The following is a 19,159-nucleotide window of genomic DNA, read 5'->3' on the forward strand; positions in this document are numbered from 1 at the left end:
TTCACCTCTCATTACCAATGTGAGAGACAAAGGAATTATTATGGAAGTAGTGTGAGAACATGCACCACTGTCCAGGACAGATGATATGTTTTTTTTGAAGCATATGTGCACCCGTCTAGAAGCTTTTCAAACTTACGCCACATCAAAGTAGCTTGTGCTCTCTGTTGTTCAGCACAGAAGAATTTGCCAACTCCTTCTTAAACGTAGCACAAAGAAGGATGTGATGAGGGCATCTCCTATTCTTACATGACAGTGCAATATGCTTCCCAGGCACAGGGACTATGAAACACCTGCTCACAAACCATCAACAGTGACCAAATAAAATCTATCTATAAATTATTTTTGCAGACAGAGAACAAGAAATTCACGTGAAATTTCAGCCAGTTTAACTTATTTCTATTTTACATGCATGTATCAAAGCATGCCTGGAAATGTCTGAAGAATGGAGACCTTTGGTGAAAAAGGGAAACAAAAATAAGCTGTCAGTTGAAAATTGCCTTCAAGTTTATCACTACAGAGAAGCTAACATGACATTGCAGTAAGCATTGCACTAGATGATAAACCACTTTCTGTTGATTCTACAGGTTCCTGTGATGCTTAAATGGCAAATGCAGAGATTGAAACAATCTTTGCTTACACATAGATCAATACTCTGTTCCTAAAATCCAGGATTTATTTTCAATGTTGTCAGATAAAAAGAGGCTTGCTAAGGTGGATATGTCACTGACTTACTAGCTTGATGCTGGCTAGTAAATCAAAGCAACATTTTGTCACTGATATGATAGAAAATATTATTCCAGTATAACCCATGCTCACAGTCTGTATGGCTAAAGTGTCACCAATTTTCAGTGCATTAAGAACTAGATATTACAAATGATGTATTGGATCATATTTTTTTGAGAAGCTGGTAGTAAAGAAAATACGGTTGTGGGGTGTTTTTTCTACTCCCTCAGCACAGAGCATCTTTGTTAGGAATCAGAGATGATGGCAAAGGAACCAATAAACTTAGCACAGCATTGACCAAATAGAGTACCTGTTACAAGCAACAGCTTGGACCACGTAAATGCATTGGGTGGATAAAGCCCACAGCAAACAGGCATTTTCCTCTCTACTCTCTAAAGGAAGTATCACCTCCTTCTGCAGGCTGGTTTTGGACCATGAGATGTGGGGAAGTGGAAAACAGAAAGGCCAGGTGTGAATTTGAGGAAATGGTTGTTGTACCTGGATTATGAAAGGGGACATCGTCCTGCTACATGCAACCACAATGAGAGCAGATGTGTTCAGCTAGAGTCCTAAAGATCAGGCAGGAGCCAGGAGCACTGAGCACTGGAAAATCTTTCAGGAAATAGTTAATAAATAGTTATCTCATACCAGGGGTCTGTCCCTCTATATGGTCCAGATAATCCTTTTGAAGATTTTCTTTTCCAGATCATCTCAGCTCCAAACCCACAGGCCTTTACAGCATCAATAAACCGCTACTGAAATTATTTTTGTACTCAACTTCTTTTCTAAAGTCCCTGACAGAACTGTTACAGTGATAACCAAATGTTGAACTGATAAGGATCAAAAGCAATTTCCTCTCTAACTACCAGCACTCACCTTCAGCACAGAAAATGTATTTAGCTTCTTTCCTTTCACATACCACAGGACATAATTACATAGAAGAAAGGTTGTGTCCAAGTAAGACCTGTGCTCCTACAGCCTTCTGAAGATACCCTCAGTGATCTCAGAGACATATAACCATCAGAAAAACTGTAATTTTGATTGCATAGTCTTTCTTACTGATGGTGATGTTGTTCAGCATTCACAGCTGAGTGGTGAACTGTAAAAATACTGTCAGAAATATTTGCATTACACTTTCATGCATTACTTAACATGTGGTATTTAAGGCAAGTTTGGAACTCACTGTATTCACTGGTAATCAGTACTTTGCAGAAGAATAGCCAGATCCGAACTAGACCTGCTGGTGGCAAGTTCAGTAGATTCACATAAAGGAGTAGGTACTTCTATATTAGAGAAAGAAGCAATGACTGAGCATAAATCTCATATGCTGAGAGGGCAGGAAAAAAGTATTGCCTAGTAAAGAAGGGTTCAGATACAGTTTTGTAAAAATGTCAAGTATTTCTACATGGCTATTATTTACTACTGAAAAATTAAAAACAAACCAAAACATTAAAATAGCATTACTGAGGCAGACTATTTATCTTACTCAGACACCTAAAAGAGCTAATCTGGTAATTAGACACAAAGTTTCTAATAAGTCTTTGAGAAGTGCTTGCAAAAAAACTTGTTCTGCTTTTTCTTTCAGTTGAACCAAACAGGAAGGTTAAAGAATTTTGGATAGGAAAAACCTGAGTTTTGCCTATCAAGACAAAACATTTTTAGTAGATTCCTCTGGAGAACCTGAATGGCCTGCAGTGTAATTTTACACACTCATTGCTTTATACAATGCAAGTATTTGCTCTTATTACAGTGAATAATCTTGACAGAACAATCTACGTATCATAAACATTTAAATGGCAAGTGATATGTAGTTAAATATTCGAAGGCTTAAATAAAGAATCCTTGTGGAAAATAATAAAACATTAGCTTGAAGGATGAAGGCCTCTAATAAGTCCTCTCTAGAATAGTTAAATCAGTAAAATACATTTTTATTACAAATGAAAATCACTTCCCTAATGACACTGAAAGTTGCCACAAAAATAAATTAACATTGTATCTTAGTAATTAAAACTACAGAAACACATTATAAATCTAACTTGAAAGGGATAAGAATTTTATTTTCTAGTAGACTGTATTCCCATAATAGATTCTGTTTAGCATACAAAATGCTGAAATTGTGCAAAGAACCTGAGAACTTTAAACAACTGATTTTTTTTTTAGTTACTGTAACATTGCAAAGCTCCTTCTAAAAACATATTGTGGCATATACACCAGTGATTAATTAACCAGATAAGTAGCTCTATACCATGCTCATCACTACTGTGTTTCTAGGATTTAATTTCAAGGGATAATACCAATTTTTAAAAAAAATCTTTCTATCTGAAAAGACCTACTACTTTTAAGAAGGGAGAAATGCCTATTGTTGATTACATTAACAAATCAATAATTGGGCTCAAATTATCTTCTTCAACATATTACAACTATGATATTTGCCCAGATGACTTGCTGCTTCCCATTTTCAGCTGCATCCACTTGATATGACTGTAAGCAAACAGAGGTAGGAACTGTGTTACCTTATATGTTAGTAGAGCAACCTGTGTAATGGAGCTTTTTACTGTAATCGTGATCATCATTAGAGATATAACTAAAATTAAGCACTTTGTCCTCATTTTTCCCCAAGTTTCAACTACCCCCGTTCGCGTTACCTGCCTGATAGCTATGGGGCTGTTTCCCCTGTATGACCAGTTACCTGAGGGGTTGGCAATGTTCAAGAATGCTCTAACTCTCTGCATATCTATCCACGAATATGTCAGATAATAGCTTTTTGCTCTGCTGATGTGAGTATGTTAAACTCCTTCCCAAGAGAAGAGAGAAATTACTTCAGCTGGAAAGGAAAAATAATATTATCCCTTCAAATGCTAAATACAGCTCAGGAACATAATCCTGGAGGCCTGTTTTTCAACAGCCTGTGGGTACACTGCATTATCTTCCAATGCACACTCAAATGTTTTCACTGGGGATGCTAATTACCTTCCAGTCTGTAGGCCCTTGAGTTAACACCCACACTAGAGAAGGTACAAATATTTTCAGGGCAAAGAGTGCTTGCTTGAAAGATGGCTCTTGTCTGTCTGGACTACACTTGTCTGAGTGTTCACCTCTGTTATAATTGTTTCAAAGAGAATGTTACTGGTTTTGATAAATGTAGAAAGAAGAAATTATTACTAATGTTTGATACTACAGCACAAGCTTCCGCTACTATATTATTATTACTATTAATAATCATTTTTTTTCTTAGCATTACGGTATTTTAAAATTTCACTGTCAAACTGATTTCCATCTTTACTATCCTTGGTAATATGCTGTAATCCCACTACTTCAGGCTGAAGCAAAAAAAGAAGTCAAAAGAGCCTATTTGGTGTGGCTTCTATTCATTGTCTAAAGCACAGATGAAGGCTATTAGGCCATCAGTATTAGTTCTGATTTAAACACTTTACTCTAGATACTTTCATTAACTGTGTTGACACTAGTTATATATTATTCATTTTACCTGCACTTCATTGCATTCCCAAAATACAATCACATTTTGCAAATGTGAAGCTGAACATAAGACACTCACGGCTAGATTCTTGGTTGATGTAACTTGGGAGTGTTTTAATGAAAACAAGCCTCATTGGTCTAGCTGGGGATCCAACCCTATCTCTACACCTGCAAACACAACTATATTTCTTCCTAGAATAGGTCTTGAATATGTCTCCATTTTTAGCACAACACCTGGGGTTTATGCTCAGCAATCTTTTCATTGCATTAAAACACTCATTAAATGAGAATTTGTACTGTTACTGGAAAGGTAAAATGCTTCTACACAAGATGCACTAAACCTAAGTGAATAATTCATCTATTTTTCATATACAAATTTATTCATGAAATAATATCCTCTAATAGCTGCTGTTACAGAGATTACAAGCAGTTTCTCCAGAGCATTCGATAACCAGAAAATTTCACTGATTTATTTGTCTGGACACATTGTACTTACAGAACATCTTTGTCTCATGACTGGGCTATCACGTTTCTGGCATGAACATCTGCAATTATCAATTCAATACTTATCCATTTTAGAAACCGAGAAAATACAGTCTACATAATTCCTAAAGGAAGTATTAATAGTAACCCTGTGTAAGCATTACACAGTACATGATGGTCCTACTCTCAGTAAATGTCATTCTGAGCTTTTAAAATATTTAAAGTTCTTGAACAATCAAAACTGACTAAGTCCTTAGGCAAACAAGCAGTGTTAAATCCAAGTCCCTGGCACCCAAATAAACCCAAAACAGAATACCTAATAATATATTCACTAATGTCCTTCTCCCCCAGCTAATGAAATTCACAATTATCTCACTTCAGTAGCTAAGAGAATTTCCTCAATATTTCTTTACAGTTACTTCTTACATGCTATTTCCCTGATGAACACAAGGTTTAAGACGCTCCACCAGCTCTATTCCCACTTTTTATACAGTGACAACTTTGTTCCCATTTCCAGATAGCTAATAGGGTCATATTTCTTTTGAACAAATTCTTTCATCAGCCCAATCTATTTCTGCGTTAATTGCATCTATGCTCAGGCTTACTATATTGAACAGATAACCTTAACGTATACACAGGATTTTGTATCATGTGAGCTGCTTCTGTCCCCCTGCTCATATGGAAGTGTCACTGTAGCTGTGCTGGTGTAATTCTATAAACAGGCTAGGCTTGTAGAGAGAAGTAATATCTTTTATTAGACCAAGAGATACAGTCAGGGCAGAGAACAAGCTTTGGGCTCAGAAAACTAATGAAAGTCCTCTGAGACAAAAAGCTTTCTTGTTTTTCCTCCAACTGTATTATTTGGTCTTATAAAAGATATAACCTTTTCCCTATGGGCCTGACTGTCCTTGGTTATAACAGATTACTTACGAGGGAGATAGGTCAAAAAGGAGTTGTAAAACAAAATAAAGTAAACCAAAAAGACAGTTAGGGAAGCAAAAATCATGGCCTTGATAAATACCAACTGCTTACACAAAACAGCCAGGCTGACAGAGACCAGAAGGTTGTCTCTTCAACCTCAACACCATGATGGGATTGCTTGCCAAGACTGCTAACCTCAAGACCAAAACACAGTGATCAGTTTTTTTTTTTTTTTTCTCACAGCAGAGCTGATAATTAGCACATTAACAGCTGTCTACAGAAAGGCAGGAGTTGGATGGCACTCAGGTGAAGTTACATGCATCTAGGAGATTTAAGGATATGCAGGTATGCGAAGGACTGGAAGTAGGACTCCCCACGTAGTGAAGGGAAGGCCATGAAAAATAGAGGCTTACTGCTCAATGGGCAGGGGACCTAGAGACAACAAACACAAACTCTAAACTTTCTTAGCCTGAATCTGTCCTGGTAAGGTCTGCTTCCAGGCCTTCCAGCTCCTGCACCTGGTGGCACAGTCTGGGGGGAATGACAATCGTGACACATGTAAATTAATGAGAGGCTGCTTAAACAAGCAAAAGAATTCACAGGACTGAATGTGACATACTTAATTATCACTGTAAAACTGTGTTATCTGATCTTGACAGATTATGGTGACTGGAAGAAGGCAAACATCACACTCATCTTCCAAAAAAGCACAAGAAAGAGGACTTAAGAAAGCACACTGATAAACCTAGCCTCAGTTCTTTGGGGGAGTATCTAGGAAATCCTTTTGGGAGGTATTTCCAAAGACATGATGGACAGGGAGGTGCTGAGGAACAGCTGGCAGAGATTTCCTGGCTAAAACATACTTGATCTTCCTGATTGCTTTCTACAATGAGAAGTACTGGCTCAGTGGATGATGAGATGGCAGGTTTCTTGACTCTAGCAAGGCTTTTCACATGTACTCTTCCTGTAATCTTGTAGCCAGGGCTGCAATAGTGAGAATGTAAGTAGTAGAAACTCAGGTTTATTCACTCTAGAGAGGAGATGAAGGAGAATCTTAATTGCTGACTATAGCTACAAATGGAGGGAGGATTACAGAGAAGGTGGAACCAGACTGCTTGGTGATGGTGCCCAATGAAACAATTAAAAACAACAGTCACATGTTGCAGCAAAAGTAACTCTGTGTTTAGAGTGCTGAAACACTGAGAAAAGGAGACCAAAGAGGTTTTGTCTACAAGAAATAGTTTTTGTATCACTGCAGACGATGACTGACCTTCCTAAGAAAGGATAATCTTCACAGATGTCATTACTTAAAAGTCAGCATGGTGAATGAAACCAAGAATCAGTGCAAGACGGGAAGAACACGATCCAAGTTTCCAGTCAGGCAACAGTGGAATGCCAGGCATAATTTAAACAAGAAATGACGGACAGCCCTTCCATCCAAAGGTGATGCTCTCTTGGCATCGAGACAGGGTGTTCTGTCCAGGGGATATCTGTGTGCTTCAAGATGGTTGATGTTTTTATAATAGGAAAGCAAACTTCCGCAAGTAGAGTGAAGAAAATTTCAAATTTTTAGGTCCCTCCTTCATCCAAACAATTCTATCTGTGTCTCCCATCCAAATAATCCTCTTTCCTATAAAACTCTGATCCCTCAAATCCCAGTTTATCAATTAATCCAGATTGCTTTACAGTAGACATCTCCTCTTTTAGTCATCCACCAAATTTTACCAACGACAGAAGTTTCTTGAAGAAGGTTAAAAAAATATATTAAAAAGGAAACCAAGCTATTTTGCTTAAGGACAAATGTAACTATAGCTCAGAAATAACAGCAGCTGAAATACAGGATCATAGCATAAATTGCTGTATTAGCAGACAGGTATCATAGATGGAGGTTTATTCAGTAGTTATTAAGGTCACTTTACAATTTGTGCTATGAAACATCCTTTTTTCATTTGTTTGAACTGCAATTTGAACTGCATGTGCTGAAGTTTTCTGTGCCAGATGTCTGTTCAGGTTAAAATAAACTCTCTCATAGGTCATACACATAAACTGTTTGAATTATGAAAGTTGGCATTCAAATAAATTGGTCATTTTCTAATTTCTGAGTAGTACTGGACCTTGGAAACGCTATAAATCTCTTTTTAAGTGATAATACTGTAGGGAGCGTTTAAGTATAACTTCTACTGTATTCTATTCCTACTATTTTTCTACTTGCTTTCTACTTTCTAGCTGGAAGTGTTCCAGGTTTTGTCTCAGATTGAGGTTTAAATATTATTACTTTTTTTTTTTTTTTAAACTAGGGCAAATATTTTCTAACTCTTTTCAAAAAGAAGACTGTAGAAAAAAATGTATTCTCAACATTTATAAAAAAAAAAAAAAAGGTTTCATGACCTACTTTTAACTCTACTTGTGACAGGAAGTTCAATCCAGCAGGGAAACAAATAGCTTGTGAAAAGTTTGTGTACACTATCTGAAACATTTTTGAGACAGGCAGACAGGTCCATTTTCTATTTTCACATTTTAACTGTTCTACCACTAAGGAACTACAACATGTTGTTAAAATTTGCATTATGCAGTATTTAAAATTCTACTGATATGCCCTTTCTTGACAGAATAGGAAAGAAGTCTTAAATTCATATCTCATAACAGTAGCATTAGAGTTCCAGGTTTTGGCAGTCTTTTTAGACACCGTTTTCAATTAATACCACATAGTATCTACTTAGAAAAGTGCCTTATTAGCATTGAAAACCTGAAATTTGCCATAGACTTCATGGAGCTGTTTCTAACAGATTAGATAATGGCTTGCTGCTAACTAGTCAAAACAAAAACAAAAACAAAATAAAAAACAACAAAACACCAAACAATGACATGGTTTCAAGGATTTGGCTTCTGCTCTTTTTTCTATGATGAAACAATTCTTTGAGCATCAGGTAGGGCTATTTTTTCTTTACAGAGATTTTTTTTTCTTTTGCTTAGTAAAGCATAGGCTTCTCATGTAAAATGCCTAAGAAAAAATGTCTCTTTGAATGGGACAAACTTGTCTTTTCTAGGTTTGACTCAGTGCTTTGCAATTTCTCCTGGCATCTGGCTGGCTATTTCATCCTATATCAAAGTCTCCCACATTGAAATCAATCCAAGGTGCATAACATAACATGAATTACTACTTTAAAAAACAACACTACACCTCTCCTTAAATGCAGAAGAACAAAAGATAAAGCAACTTCTGAAAGTCAAGAAATAATAACTGCTATTCTTTAGCTAATACATTAATCTTAAAAAAATAAAAAATTAAAAAAATCCCAAACAGCTAATTATTTCACCCAGATCCCATATCAAAGACCCAAGAAATGGAGTAAAGCCTACTGACTGCAGCCATCTTTGGATCAGACCTCTTGTGTTTAAATGTTCAGCCCCACTTTTATTTTGCTCTTCTCAAATTCTCAAGGAATCTGGCTGAAAAAATCACTGTGAATAAATTATCTTGTCGAATGAATCGACACATTACATTTCCTGGTGATTTGTTCATAGCATCTAAGTATTGACATGATTCAGCAAAATCAGAATGTGGAGGAGACTCAGACCATCACTTCTGCATTCCATTTCTTAGACTGGACAGCTGAAACTTTATCAGACCGTCTAACAGGACGCAACTCTGTGGTGCATCCTTGGCACATATATTTATCACAGAATTCCTAGCCAAAGAGGGAAGACGAGTTATGATGAATGACTTCAGGCTGTACCCACAGACTTCCAGCCTTAGGGTGTGCTATGGGACTGGCAACAGGACCAGAAGCTCTGGCAGTCCATATAGCCTACAAAGTTGGGTGGAATCAATTTATTATCTGCAAATATTACGTTTGGAGCCATATATTGTTTTTAATTCCTTGAACTCTTAGTCCTGGCACTTGGAGGAGTTTAGGAAATGAGTGAATAAGCAAAGAGAGTGAAATTCCATAGGAAATAACTGGTGCATAGTGGGAAGAAAAAAGATGGGATTACTTGGAATAAAGAAAGGCTCTCTCCTGAATTCTTTGTGTTAAAATTTTTGTAAAACCTCTAATTATTACAACACAAGACCTGCAATTCGAAAATCTAGGGTTTAATACCAGGCTTCTCAAATTTGTTTTTGTTCTTATGCCAAGCAGATGCATTTGCTATACTTCTAATTCACTTTCTGTGCAACAGTGAAAACCACTCAACAACAACAAAAATATTCCAAAACCCAGAAGACGGCAGAAAAGATACTGTATGTCATTAGAATAGAAAAATTCATTGCAGCTGCAGGAATCTGTATAGTCTGAGTTCATCTGCAAGTATAGAGAATGCACTGAGAAAAAATACTTCTGTGGCTCAGAGCCAGGTTGCACAATGTGTAAATTGGCTAGTTCTCATAGATCTGTTCCTAAATCTTACTGCTGCCATATCAGTTATCTTCCTAAGATTTGTGGCTAACAGATCTAAGTTAATACAGTTTACAGTGGTTTCTTGCCCCCCTTCCAATTACATGAATCCAGCAAAGCCCATAAGCATAAGGAAGCTGGACATATGAAGTGGAAATTGATAGCAGAGTTAGGATTTTTCCTGTAATGAAGCTACTGTCACCTGTCTTTAATATACAGCTAAGATGAATGTGAAGCCTCTTCTGTAGCACAGAAGATTCTTCACTTGCAATGCCTATAGTGCCCTATGAGATCCCTGCTGGAGAAACTTAGGGTGATTAAGAGCTTCCCACTGTCCCACATCAAGCACAAAAAAAACAAGGAAAGACACAAAAGATAGACAAGGTCCTGGCCAAGCAGTTCTGTATCCAATTAACTCAATGAAAATTCAGTAACTTTTCATAAACCTTCATTATCTCATTTGATCATAGTTTGCCTTTTTATGATCCATCCTAAACTTTAAAGGGAATGTTATCATCAATGTCACATTAAAGAATCACAGCTCCCTTTCCACTTCTCACTCCCACTTTTGAAACCGTAGGAATATAATGAACTACTTAAAATACATATATAGTCAAAGGTAAAATGTTGACAGCTGTGATGAGATGATTGAATTTCCCTTTATCTTGCTTTTTAAACCTATGCATCCAGGAGGAATATAAGTGCCACAACTCTATCCTGATGCAGAGTTCATGTAAGAAGAGCAATTCAATCGCCCGTCATCAGTGCTGGCAAGAACCATAGCACAATATAGACAAAATTCCAACAATTCTTTGACAGGGCTCTTATCACTCTGAGTGATTTTCTAACATGGTGGCATGACTCACATGACTGGAGTGCTGCAATGGATGTCTATAAACTCTTCAGAAGGGATAAGCTAGGAATGAGAGGCAATGTGGTAGCCCTGTATGTTAGAGTGTTTTCATTGTCTAGAGCTTAATGATGGTGACAACAGGGTTGAGTGTTTATGGGTAAGAATCAGGGGGAAGGCCAATGAGACAGATGTCATAGTGGGAGTCTGCTATAGATTGCCTAACCAGGATGAAAAGGCAGACAAAATGTTCTATAACCAGCCAGAAGTCTCACAATTGCTAGCCCTTGTTCTCCTGGTGGACTTATCAGATGTCTGCTGGAAATACAACACAGCAGAGAAAAAACAATCTAGGAGGTTTCTGGATTATGCAGAATTTAATTTCCTGACACAGCTGGTGAGTGAACCTACTGGCGAATGTGTCTTGCTGGACCTTTTTCTTGTGAACAGAGAAGGACTTGTGGCTGGTGCAAAGGTTGGAGGACTTCTTGGGCACAGCGATCACATATTAATAAGAGTTTTTGTTTCTCGGAAAAGTAAGCAGTGGGGATAGCAGAACTACCACCTTGGACTTCTGGAAGGCAGACTTTGGCCTATTAAGGAGACTGGTTGGCAGAGTCTCCTGGGAGGCAGCCCTGAAGGACAAAGGAGTCCAGGAAGGCTAGATGCTCTTCAAGAAAGAAATCCTAAAGGCACAGCAGCAGGCTGCTCCCATGTGCTGAAAGATGAGCCAGAATGGATGAACCAGCCTGGCTGAACAGAATGCTGTGGCTAGAGCTCAGGAAGAAAAAGAGGAATTATGACATTTGGGAGAAGGAGCAGGCCCCTCAGGAGGACTACAAAGATGTCATGAGGCTCTGCAGAGAGAAAATTAGAAGGCCCAAAGCCCAACTTGAGTTTAACCTGGCTATTGCTGCTGAAGACAATAAAAATGTTTTTAGAAATACATAAACAAGAAAAGGAAGACTAAGGAGAACCTCCATCTTGTATTGGATATGGGGGGGAAACATAGTGACAAGAGATGAGGAAAAGGCTGAGGTATTTAATGACCAGTAACTAGTAAGACCAGTTGTTCTCTGTGTACCCAGCCCCCCAAGCTGGTAGATAGGGACAGGGAGCAGAATGAAGCCCTCATAATCCACGAGGAAATGTTTAGTGACCTGCTACACCACATAGATGTACACAAATCTATGGGGCCAGGTGGGATCCACCCAAAGGTAAATGAAGAAGCTGGTGGAAGTGCTCACCAAGCCACTGGTGATGCCCATTTACAAGAAAGGACAGAAGCAGGACCCACAGTAATACAGGCCTGTCAGTCAGACTTAGGTGCCAGGGAAGCTCATGGAGCAGATCATCTTGAGTGCCATCATGGGGCACACGCAGTACAATCAGGCGATCAGGCCCAGTCAGCATGGGTTTACGAAAGGCAGGTCCTGTTTGATGAACCTGATCTGCTTATATGACAAGGTGATGCACTTACTGGATGAAAGGCTGTGGATGTTGTCCACCTAGACTTCAATAAGGCTTTCAACACTGTTTCCCACAGCATGCTTCTGAAGAAACTGTCTTCTCAATGCTTGGACAGGTGTATGCTTCACTAGGTAAAAAAACTGGCTGGGTGGCCAGGCCCTAACAGTTGTGATAAATGGACTTAAAGTTGGAGGCCAGTCACTAGTGGTGTTCCTCGGGATTCAGTACTGGGGTCAGTTCTCTTCAATAACTTTATCATCTTGATGAGGGGATTGAGTATACCCTCAGTAAGTTTGCAGATGACACCAAGTTGGGTGGGAGTGTTAATCTGCTCAAGGGTAGGACGGCTATGCAGAGAGATCTGGATAGGCTGGATTGATGGGCCAAGGACAAGTGTATGAGGTTCAACAAGGCTACGTGCCGGGTCCTGCACCTGGGGCACAACAACCCCATGCAAAGCTACAGGCTGTGGGAAGAGTGACTGGAAAGCTGCCTGGTTGAAAGGGACCTGGAGGTATTGGTCGATAGCCAGCTGAATATGAGCCAGCAGCATGCTCAGGTGGCCAAGAAGGCCAACAGCATCCTGGCTTATATCAGAAGGCAAGACCAGGGAAGCGATTGTCTCCCTGTACTCAGCTCTGGTGAGGCCGCACCTCGAGTACTGTGTTCAATTTTGGGCCCCTCACTACAGGAAGGACATCAAGGTGCTGGAGCATGTCCAAAGAAGGGCAATGAAGCTGGTGAAGGACCTAGAGAACCAGTCTTATGAGGAGCAGCTGAGGAAACTGGAGTTATTTATCGTAGAGAAAAGGAGGCTTAGGGGAGACCTTATTGTTCTCTACCTCAGAGGAGGCTGTAGCGTGGCGGTGGTTGATCTCTTCTCCCAAGAAACAAGTGATAGGACAAGAGGAAATGGCCTCAGGTTGTACCAGGGGAGATTTAGATTGCATATTAAGAAAAATTTCTTCACTGAAAGGATTGGGAAGCATTGGAACAGGCTGCCCAGGGAAGTGGTTGAGTCACCAACCCTGGCAGTAGGCAAAAGATATTTAGATGTGCTTAGGGACATGGTTTAGTAGTAGACTTGGCAGTGCTAGGTTAAGGGTTGGACTTCAAGATCTTAGAGGTCTTTTCCAACCTAAACGATTCTATTATTCAAACACAGCTCAGTTAGCTCAAGTTGGTAATGACAAGATTAAAAACAACAACAACAAAATAAAATATATATATAAAAAACACAAACAGAAAACTATTATTTTTTCTTAAAAGCTTCTCTTAATGCTGTCTGACACAAAGCAGTCTTATTGCCAAAGATAGACTAAGCAGTCCCTGTTGACCACTCCCGACGATTACATCATTTTGGTTTGTATCAAAGGAATATCAAGGCATTGCAACAATTTGAATTGACTTTCAACTTAATGTCTGAGCTCCCATTCTCTAAACTGGGATAGATTAGTTACCTTAGCTCCTCAGGATGCCAGTACTATAGCTTTATAAGTACCTATTACAGTTTAAAATAAATAAAATTTTATGAACACTTAAGTGACAAAAGTATTTGGTTAGAAAAATACAGGACTAAATTTCAAATGGAACAGTTCAGAATGATGCTGCAGAGCACACTTTTGAATCCAGATCTTCCACCTCTTTAGAAGTTTGTAACATTTCATGTAACTCCCTTAATCAATAAAATCAGTCCTGAGCTGATCCCCTAGTGTCTGAGTATTCCTGCGTTTCCTATGTACCTCGACAGCAGTAAGACTGACCTTGCTACCCTACAGTACAAATTATTTCCCATGAAGTTGAGTTAAGCAAAAATTCACACAAATTCTATTCACATGCACCTCATATAGCACTCAATACTACACCACACATCCTATTTTATGATATTTTCGTTTCAACCCCATGGCTCTCAAAATTGCATAGTTTATTATTTGCTGACAGGCAGTTGATGCTATGGAAAACACAAGTTAAATGCCAGATTACTTTGAAGAGAGACTGAAAGCTGGTATATAACACAGGTGGAATTCTATTAGCAACAGGCGTGAGCTGGCCTGCAGAGCTAATGCAAGAGATTTCTCATCTCTGTTTTGTAAATTCAGTTCCCACTGCTGTTAATGAGAACAGCACATTTAATTTTCTTTGTCAACAATCTGATATCACAAACATGGACAAGTGAAATGCTTCTTACTCTGAATGCTGATTTATCAGATAACACAAAAGCTTATCAGTAATATGAGATTAGTTTAAGCACCATATTAAATAATGCAACAATATTTTTAAAGGGTAAATCAGACAGGAATTGCAAAAGAAATATTGCAGTGACAGAAACTGAAATAGGATGTAGATGAGTTTAACATACAGATTGTGAGCTACACAAGTTAGCATCTATTCTATCTGTACTTTAAAATACACTTCATAAATTGCTACAGAGGCCAAAGAGATTTCTGAAAGTTTCCAGAGAGTTTTAATTTTGGCAAAAACTAATTTTAGCAAAAACTCGGATACCCTTTTTTGCAAGATTATGAACAATTATCATATATGATATCCCAGATGGTATGCATTCAAAGAAATAATGATCCAGTATTAAATATTTCATTTACATAATGAATTACCTGGGAAAATTCTATGTGATCATCAAAGATTATTAATCATATCAGGCTGATTAATTTTAATGTGAAACCACATCCATCTTCAAGAATTTTGGACAGCAGTTCTATTTTAACAGAATGATAACAACTAAACTCTGCCCTCCAAATAACAATAATACCATACCTTAAAAATAATAATACTGATGAAGAGAAATTCAGGGATCAATATGTAAGAGACAGACAAAATTTGTGACCTGCCATAAAGTGAGAAGTAATGCAAGAATTTTGGTATCACAAATAACAAAAAGATGAAACCTGAGTAAAGCAGAACATGCCTTTACTTGCCCAAAGGAAAGTTTGCTTGTTTTTTGATATGGGAACACTAAATCATTCAAAGATAATCTCAAACTCCATCTTATCAGTAATTTTAAGGCACAGCTGATGTGCATGATTAGACTTGAGAATCTCACTTCAAAGCTTGACAGAAAAAGCCACCAGGATTTGCTGGTTTTATTTCTCTTTTTGGAGCTTCTAAAAACTGCTGGAGAAGAGTATTATTGGCATAGGTTAGTTGAGATATTCCTGAAATTCTCATTATTAGAGGTAATTGGTAATAGTACCTTTTATGTAAATTACTACTTTTCCTATTTGTTATGTGGTATTATTACTGTGATTATTGCTGTTGTGTTTAGATACTTAATCAGTACTAATATTATCATCATAATGGTGACTGTGAGAAGAACTAGGAGCTCCCATTTGGTGAATTAAAATACAAGGAGGAGCAGCCTCTGTTCCTCAATCATTTCAAGATGCTGCTGTCAATCAAGTGCTGCCTTACAGTTCAACATCTGTTGGAAATATTTTCCCTTTCCAGTGAAGCTCAGCTGCAGCTCAGCTACACCATATGTGAATTTTTAGGCTTTTCTTGTTCATGTTGAAGAAATATTTTGTTTATAAAAATAAAATGATTAAGACTCTCTCCCATCTCACATGGGTTATTTAGGAATGACAGTCAGTCACTAGTGGCTTGGACTGGATTCAGATCGGTGATGTAAATAAAGGACGTTCTGTAATTTGTTGTCATTTCCTGAACCAGGCACAATGGTGTTTTACATGTTCACATCAAGGGAAAGCATGTAATTTGATCAAGCTGCAAGTGCAAACTTCTTGGCAGAGCCTGAGGGAAAGCAATGACAATAATAAAACAGATAGGCAGGTTGTCAAGAGAAGTGAAAGTACTTTTAACTGCACACTTCTGAAGAAAATCCTGCAGTGGAGAGGCTAAAAATGTTGTCTACAACAGTGCCCCTGGCTATCCTGGAGTTGAAGGATTAGTTTACGAACTGTGGACATGTCATTACTAAATGAACTCAGATAAGAGTTAAGTTCCTTCATTCATTTAACTCTGTTTTTGGCAGTGGAGCAAATTCTCAGTGATGTAAATCGGGACGGGAGCTGTGACAATTTCCAGCACGACAGTGCCTGACCCTAGAAGTATTCATTTTGCTTGAAAAAGTAAAGACAGTTTATATGCAAATTAGATGCAGCTTTCCAGCTCTGTATAATTTGTCAATATGGGTGTTAATTTCACAAAGACTGAGCAATTTCTGTTCTAGAATAGTAATAGGACTTGATCCTACCAACCCTTACTTGTAGCAGTGATCTTCTTGTAGTGGTGGGACCGGAGGCTTAAAATAAAGACTACCGTTGTGAACATTTTTGGGATAATGCACATCATACGATGCTTTCTTTTTGACAATTTCTTTGATGTGTTCCTTGATCTGGTTCAGAATAATGAGTAATATTAAGAGTTAAAATGAAATACTAGGGCATCTATTAGAAATCAGCTTTCCTGGATTTTCAGGGAGTGGTATTTTTTGCAATTGGATTAGGATGTAGATAAAAATGTGATTTTATAGGGGAAATCTGATATTAAAACTACTGTTACCTTTTCTCCTCTTCATTATAAATGGATTTATATCTGAATGTAGAAAACATTATGGAGCTTAAGCCTGTCACATGAAGCTTTTCTTTGGAGAACTTCCCCTCCTGGGAGTTTCAGGTACAAATCCAGACTCTCTGATTTATTCCCAGCATTGATAGCAATGGTCTTGATCTGCAGACTCTGCTTTTAAGGATTTGAAAAGTCTTAAAGCATCTTTAAAACCGGGGGTGCTAAATCCTTTTCAAGGTGTGTCATAAGATCATAATACAGGCTATAGGCATACTATATTTTTCCGAAAAGACATGTTTAAAAGTGTTTTCTCAGACACAACGCTGAATTATATCATTTCACCTGAAAACTACCAAAAGAAAATTATCAGGTGCAGAAAATGAGTAACTGCATTTCATTTCCATCTTCATTTCACCTTCTCCTTAAAACACTTGAATTTGTTTTCATTTTCTTCTAACCTAATAAACACTGACGTCAGGATTATCAGCTGACTAACTGAAATCTATCCTGATTATAATGTACATGTTATGAAATGCTTTTGGTAACATTTTCTAATAATCTTTCTCCAAAACAATCTGTTTATAATAAAGTTTCTAATAAAAACAATTGATACTTTTGGTTGATAAATAAGTGATACAAGTTTACATTCATAAACTTCTTAAAGCTAGGCAATTACTTTTCTAGAATTCATCTTAAAATAAAGCTTACCGTTCTGTCTGTTCTGTTTTAATAACTACTCTAAACCCTTGTATTTGGGGCTCTGACATAATTGGTGAATTAGTTAACTTAGTTAAGCACAGTCTTGTTTGATTTTGCTTTGTTTCGTTTATCCCAAGTTCTTTTCTAATATGCCAATATTATTTCTGTCCACTTCAGGTCTATCTTTCATTCATTCTTTATATCCCTTCTTTTTTCCTTTATTTCCTCTTGTCTGCTAGACACAATCTCTCCATCCATGCCAAAAGCAGTGGGTATTATTTATCAACATAATAAAAGCATGTGGTTAGACTTGGATTCTATCTACTAAAATGCCATGGATGTCTTTTAATCTGCACTTAAGAAAGTGTGGAAAGACTCGAGCGCTTTTCATAGAATCATAGAATGGTTTGGGTTACAAGGGACCTTAAAGATCATCTAGTTCCAACTCCCCTGCCGTAAGCAGGGACGCTTTCCACTAGACCAGGATGCCCCAAGCCCCATCCAAACTGGCCTCGAACACTTCCAGGGATGGGGCATCCACAGCTCCTCTGGGCAACCTGTGCCAGTGCCTCACCCTCACAGTAAAGAATTTGTTCCTTATATCTAATCTAAATCTACCCTCTTTTAGTTTAAGACATTACTCCTTGTCCTATCACTACTCTCCTGCTTTCCTGTAGGCCCCCTTTAGGTATTGGATGACCACTATAAGGGCTCCCCAGAGCCTTCTCTTTTTCATGCTGAACAACCCCAACTCCCTCAGCCTGTCTTCATAGGAGAGGTGCTCCAGCCCCTTGGTCATCCTCATGGCCCTCCTATGGATTTGCTCTAATAGGTCTATGTCCTTCTTGTGCTGGGGGCCCCTGAGCTGAATGCAACACTCCAGGAGGGTCTCATGAGAGCAGAGCAGAAGGCAAGAATCACCTCCCTTGCCTGCCTGGCCACGCTTATTTTGATGCAGCTCAGGATATGGTTGGCTTTCTGGGCTGCAAGCACACATTGATGGCTCATGCTGAGTTTATCCACCAATGCCCCCAAGTCCTTCCTCTGCAGGGTTGTTTTCAACCTATTCTCTACCCAGCCTGTATTTGTGCTTGGGGTTGCCCCAGGCCAGTTGCAGGACCTTGCACTTGGCCTTGTTGAACCTCATGAGGTTCTCACAGGCCCATCTCTCAAGCCTGTCAAGGTCCCTCTGGATGCCATCCCTTCCCTTCTGGGATGTCAACTGCACCACACAGCTTGGTGTCATCGGCAAACTTGTTGAGGGAGCACTTGATCCTGAGTCTATGTCATTGACAAAGATATTAAACAGTGCCAGTCCCAACACTGCGCACCTTTAGGTTACTTAGCTGGTCTTGAACCTGATATTCTCCTACAGTGGGCAGTTCTTCATTCTTTCAGTCACTGCCTTTGCCATTTGGGACTTGGGCTTTGTGGCTATAGCCATTGCCAGTGAAGACTGAGGCAAAAAAATGATCAGACTGGGATGATTAGAAGATGGTAACCTAGAATCATAGCACTAATGACACTTATCTGAAGTCAGAAATCATTGCTGAAATCAAAATTAAAAATAAAGTAGTTCATTAGTCAGTGCTGTATC

General features: G+C 38.4%; 1 protein-coding gene and 1 pseudogene across 14 annotated transcripts in view; one reads left to right on the plus strand and one right to left on the minus strand.

Annotated features, from left to right (window-relative positions):
- Positions 1–19,159, minus strand: part of GRID2 (glutamate ionotropic receptor delta type subunit 2) — an 804,597-nt gene that overhangs the window by 173,829 nt on the left and 611,609 nt on the right. The gene's annotated exons all lie outside the window — the stretch shown is intronic.
- Positions 13,053–19,159, plus strand: part of LOC310898817 (TATA box-binding protein-associated factor RNA polymerase I subunit A-like) — a 28,327-nt pseudogene continuing 22,220 nt past the window's right edge. Inside the window, exon 1 of the transcript in view lies at positions 13,053–13,121. The product of the transcript in view is annotated as a TATA box-binding protein-associated factor RNA polymerase I subunit A-like (transcript). The remainder of the gene's footprint in view (positions 13,122–19,159) is intronic.

This window comes from Anser anser, assembly GCF_964211835.1.
Source record: "Anser anser genome assembly, chromosome: 4".
Lineage (NCBI taxonomy): Eukaryota > Metazoa > Chordata > Aves > Anseriformes > Anatidae > Anser > Anser anser.